This window comes from Varroa jacobsoni, unplaced genomic scaffold (genome assembly GCF_002532875.2).
Source record: "Varroa jacobsoni isolate VJ856 unplaced genomic scaffold, vjacob_1.0 scaffold_222, whole genome shotgun sequence".
Lineage (NCBI taxonomy): Eukaryota > Metazoa > Arthropoda > Arachnida > Mesostigmata > Varroidae > Varroa > Varroa jacobsoni.
This window is the reverse complement of record NW_019213124.1, coordinates 85,750-91,749: the sequence shown is the minus strand read 5'-3', so window position 1 is coordinate 91,749 and position 6,000 is coordinate 85,750.

Genomic DNA, 6,000 nt, shown 5'->3' with positions numbered 1-6,000 from the left:
GTTAGTTAGTTGGATACCTGTTGAGGATCTTTGGGTGCGTCAAGAGACAATGCTCTATGACAACGACGCTTTTTATCCACCATTAGTTTCCAAGCGGCTGTGGAACGGCCTTGACAGTATGCGGGGGCAGTACCGAGTGGCCGATAGATAAGCATCATCACTATGGCCACCATCATCACCGTCATGATAGTCTCCAATAACGTGTCCGCGTGAGGTCAACAGCTCCAACAGATGCCCGATGAAGAGCGATAGCGGAAGCTCAGGGCTAGTGTGTGCTGGGCTGGGCGTTCTGAGGTAGTGGGACCGACTAGGCAACTAGTGAGTTCATTTCGAACAGAGCAGTAATGAATAGATGCATGATATAACTAATATGCTCGTTGAATGAAGAAATACATTGAAGAGAGTGCGCTAACAGTTGACTACTTTATTCACTTAAGCGGCATCCGTACGTTCACATGTATCTTTGTAGCCCTATAGGTCCGATTTGTGTACATCCGTATTTATAGCTATTTTTTTCATGACTAACAATATACCTTCGAGACCATCACACCGTGGATTTTAAAAATGAACGAGAGATAAAGCGGTAAAAGGCTTCTAATTAGGCCAACAGCTGGCGACGGCTATTATGGCAACTGAAACATAGAACATGTGCAAATAACATACCAAATGTATAATTGTCCAACTATGCTCATCATTGAACCGCAGTTTTGGCCACCCATAGGCAGCCCCTACATAACGATCTTAAATATTAGACAAAAATAAAACAAGAAGGAATAACATCTTTTTCAGTTTTTGTAAGCATACATACATAGTTTGTTTCAGAAAACTGTTAATAGAACGTAAAGAGGAATACGTTACGTCACTTGATTTCGGCCATCCGTCAGAGCAGCAGTCCAAACCAAATGGCGTAAGGCCAATCAAATGAGCTATCGATTACGTTGACGAAAGTGTACGTAAAAACTTTGTAACGAGATAAGCATGATGGAGCTGCGCAGCTTACAAAAGGTCACGGACAATTACGGTGCCCGCAGTAAACTCAAAGCCCGAGGTCTAGCTTTACGCTGTCGATGGGCGATACAAGCAGATGACTTAACTCCTCGTTGTAAACGTATTGTCCCTGAATGCAGCAGACGTAATTTACGTCAAGGGGTGTTATTCAAATATACGTTTATGTCTAATTATTTGTTGTCATTGTGATTTGTTTGCCACTCTGATCTCTCTGTATGTTCAGTATACCTATGCATAGATGTGCAGGCTTTGTCATTTACTAACCGAGAAAAAAATAACTTTTCCTGTTTTTTGGTAGTAAAAACAATCGCACTTCATTAGCTCGTTATACAATTTACCCTATTGTCTAAATTATTGCATCTGTTTTGCCAAAGGTCAGCAAGCTTAATTTCAAAGGGTTTTGTTAACGAAGTTTTAACATCCTCCGCACTGGCAAACGTTTCATTGTTGATCTGCTTTAATAGCGAGTGCAAGCATATGGTCCATAGATTCGTCAACGAGAGTTCGGCAGGAAAAGCGCTGAACAAACTCAATTCGTTTTATTACACGACGATCCTTACGAGTTTGACGTGTTTTTGTTTTTGAGTAAACCTTACGGCGTAAAAGTGATAAGTATAGCTTTGTGACTGCTGCTCAACGTCACATGTTTTACCTTCGGACAACAACGGATTTGTTGTGTCAGCACCGGACGTTTGACTGACAAGTTGAGTCTGTCTCGCAAATGGAATCGAAGAGGAAAAGAAAACCCGAAAAAACAGTGCCAGGGACTTTTCCGCCAGCTGTTGGAGTAACTTGGTCAAGAGATAAGCAAAGACATTTTTCAATATTAGCTCTGCATGTGATGATCTCTTTGCATTAGTCATTATTGGCCTGGTAATTCCTAACAGGAGATACAGTATCTACTTATTCTATTATAGTGTATGTATATCAAATCATCACGAATGATTCGAAAACACCTCTATGCGCATGTTGAGCTGTGAGCTCGATTAAAGCACTTCATGACGAAACTAGCGTTTTCTGGTATAGCCATTACTTAAAGAAACGATATATAAATAAAATGTTTAATTGCGCCAAATTCAAGAGTAGTAGTTTCGCTTTTTTATCTAGCCTGATCTAGCTTGCCTTAAAGTAACGTGCTTTCATATTTGTGCTCGGCCAGAGCTACGGTGTGAAAGCGATATACGCTACTGACACATGGATGACTGTCGTGAGCATGCTGGACTAATTCCAATTCAGCTTCCTATATCGCTTCCCCGAAGTGTTTCCCGTGCACGTAGGACGTGGCTTCATTGAACAAACATCACCCCTTGCTACATGGCCGACTCGACTAACGATTAAGTGTAACGGTTAGGCCGAAGGCAATCTACGATGATCATTGGTAAGCTGGTGTTGTACTTTAAAGTTTCCACGCCATGAGCAACGTCTATTCGTATTTCGTCAGAATCTGTACGGAATTGTCGATGAGAAGGAATCGAGCTTTCTTTTATAGATCATTATTTCCTCTTATATATGCTGTAATACCGACCAGCCCAATACAAAGAGAGGTATTTAGTTCTTCATAAATTAATGAAGATTTTAGTTATGAAATTTGTTAGTCAGTACCCGTATAGGCCGGCCACTGGTCGTCGTTCAGGCTAAACACAATTCTGAACTGTTTTGAGGTTAAGGATAAGGAATGTTTTTCAAAGGTCGGATCTGCTCCCCTGGAGCTTCCAATTCGACAACTTGCTCGAATGCCAAAAGAAGTATGAAACGACCTGTTTGCTTCTAGGTTCTTTCTACACCTTTCGTACTACTTGACCTAAATGGTTGTCTCGCTAGCTCAATCCAGCCAGGACTTAGCAGGCCGTGGCTAAGCGCACGCGGCCGGCGTGCTTCCATCAGGCAATCACCAAGTCCGGGACGCCAGGTCCTCTCTGTGCAATAGGACTAGCAGGCGTTGACTCCTGACTAGTCTATCGCCTTCGCCGGGGAAGCAGAGGGGGTGCTTGGCACATGGCGTGTGATTCTCGATTGAGGCTCAGCTCGAGGAAAAGCTCTAGAATCCTAAAAACCTCGCATGTTTTTGCACCCCATTAGTACTAGTTAGCTTTCACCGCAGTCAAACCTATTAAGATGTATTGGTTAATGTCTAAACTGTTTGTATCAAAACTGTCGCCGTAACCGTGTAAGCCATCCTTCATAAGATTACACTGAAAAATCTTACTATCGAACTGGTAGTCATTAGGAGCTTAATAATCTTTCTGCTCATATTTGTTATACTAAACATACATAAGTTCAGTTTACTTTGCACAGTTGTTATGGTATTCCACAAGTTTTATCTTCAGCGCATGTCGAATTTTAGCTATCTCATACGACGAGTGTATATAAATATAATAGTACAGCGTTCCTTATGATCAATGCGCATGCGTATTCTAAAAACTTACTTTGTTACTTTTGTTGAGCTCGCAAGTTAGCTCAACAGGTACCACAACACGCAATCAGCGTAGTATCGCCCCAAAGTCCTATTACACATAGCCATCTGTTTGTCTGCCGACGAAGTATTTCGCGTTTCGCGATGGCGCTGTCGATTTCCAACTTGAACGCGCTTCTCGACGCTTCTAGAATATAACATGTTTTTTACTTCGTTTATGTACGCGTGAATACAGAAAATCTAGCTACCTTTGTCGCTATTTCTACATGCACAATCATTATAGTTAGCACTTCCACTTCAAAAGTAGAATACGACAAACCGTTAAGTTATCCCAATATCGAAACTTGATAGATACGCGCATTTTCTGCTCGATCCTTCGCAAGTAACTACCGAATGGGTTTGTAATACTGGTAATGATATTGATCGTATTGCAACGATCCTCAGGCAGTTCGTATTGAAAAGGCACTGTATGGCTCGTATTCGCGCCCAGCTATCCCCCAAAAACTTTTCCAATAGACTAAGTTTGTTTCGTGAAGTGTATTCCTCTTTTTTAAACTAGCTTTTGGGATGCACTAGATTTTTGCGCATGTCGCAAAGTATCAACGCCGAAATTACGTTGGCTTCTTCAGCTTGAACACAATTAATGTATTCGAAGGTCATGGCCTTTTTTCGAACAAAAGGTGATCATTATGGCGGCGGAGCGATTTTGTCTACATCACAACAACTGTTAGCATGTTTTTTTCCACGATGATACTGGAGGCCGTGAGGGCTACCATAGCCTATTTTGACCCCTTTTAAAATGTAACAGGTCTTGTACTGTACACAACACGATTCAATACGAAGATGATTCAACGACGGTATAAAATATTGACCAACGCAAAACATATATCTTGATTGAGACGATAAAACTATTTTGTTTCGAAATCAAGTTACACCGACAACTGTTAGCCACCTTTTGAAAATATGTATCGTTAACTTTTTCTCGTTTTTTTTTACTCACAATCAGGGACTAAGCGCAAGGATCGTTCAAATAATTAATGGAGGCTCCCTCTTGCGGTTACTTTTTTTTTGAGAAAAATCGTTCCGTATTGTAGCCAAATTTTTTCAATCGCTTATATTGGGGGCTCTTCGCGTTTGCTAGTCGCGACAGGTGTTCAAATGCCCTCGCTGCTAACCCCCTGGTTACCTCCATTGAAGCAGTACGGCGACAGACCTTTGAAATAACGGTGGCCTACTGCAGCAACTTTAACAGATGTCCTTGAGATGCTGCGCAATTTAAGTGAAGCCTGGGAGAAGCTAACTTTCAACGGGACCGCATCCTCGTCTGCATAAGGCCTACCACCCCGCAATTCCCCAAGCCCTTCATTTTTTTTTTTCATTTAATCAATCCACCGCCTTAGCGCCCAGCGCCTAGTATTTTACCTTGTTAGGAGCCCAGCCAGCTGCAAAGCCGCATAAGTTCTAGCAAGGTCGGCCAGATTCGACTGGCGTTAGCTCTAGCTACCGATACCACTACGATAATACCCAGTAACTCAGCAGTTCTATGCGCATTCTCTCCTGCTTTCTTGTAGCAATAGAAGCAGCAGCAGCAGTTACCTGCCTGTTTCGCTAGGCTGGGAAGTGACGGGATACGTAGGTAGGACGAGATAGGCCGGAAATCGGACAACTGACAGGTAGAGGAAAGATAGGCCCGTAAACGTCAACTCCGGTTTCCGTCTTTACCTGTTCCTGTCTCTAAGTTTCTATTTGTTCCACACCTAGAGCTAATCGCTGAGTCGATATCTCTATCCGTTTGCAATTCGTAATGCATTGGACATCGTTGCGCCTGGCTGCTTGTCCAGTACACACTCGCTCATTTTATACAGCTTACATGGACAGGGAAACGCAACATAATGGGCTGGTTGACTGGTACGGAGCCAACCACCAGGGGACTCTAGTTTCGTCAAAGGCTGCGGTTACTGCTTTGAGGTTTCTTTCTTTCTTTTAAATCTCGTAGCAATCGTGGTAATATCTACTATAGTGTAATCTGACTGCGCTGTATTGGTACGCAAAGCAAAGACCGCTGGTCGCGCTGCAACCTGGTTCTTTTCACTCATATATAGTAGGAGTGTCGGTCGGCATTTCGAAGATGTTCGGCCAGAAACGAAAAAGTCTAAAGTTCATTGTCGCCAGGGTATTGACACGCTAATAAAAATAGGTATAATGGAGCTGAGTTTTACCAGGTATACACATTTTAACCTGATGGGAAAAATAATATGGTAATAATAATAATAACGAACATTGGATTATGTCTAGCAACTCAGTAAGCCAAACGTGTAGCTAGAAAGTCGTTCCTCAGTTCTTATATCTCGTACCAAATTAAACAAATTTCAAGGAGTATTAGTTAAAAATGTCTCGAAGTCGACTTTCTCTCTCGGACTTCTCGTTGGCCTCTGGCCGTTGTCTTCGCAACTCAATCTGATCATCGGCCTACATCCAATAGTCCAAAGTCAAAAATAGACCCCATTGTGAGGCAAGCGGATGGATATTTTTAGTAATGCATATATGCGAAAGATAAAAAATGAGTAGGTGAGATATTA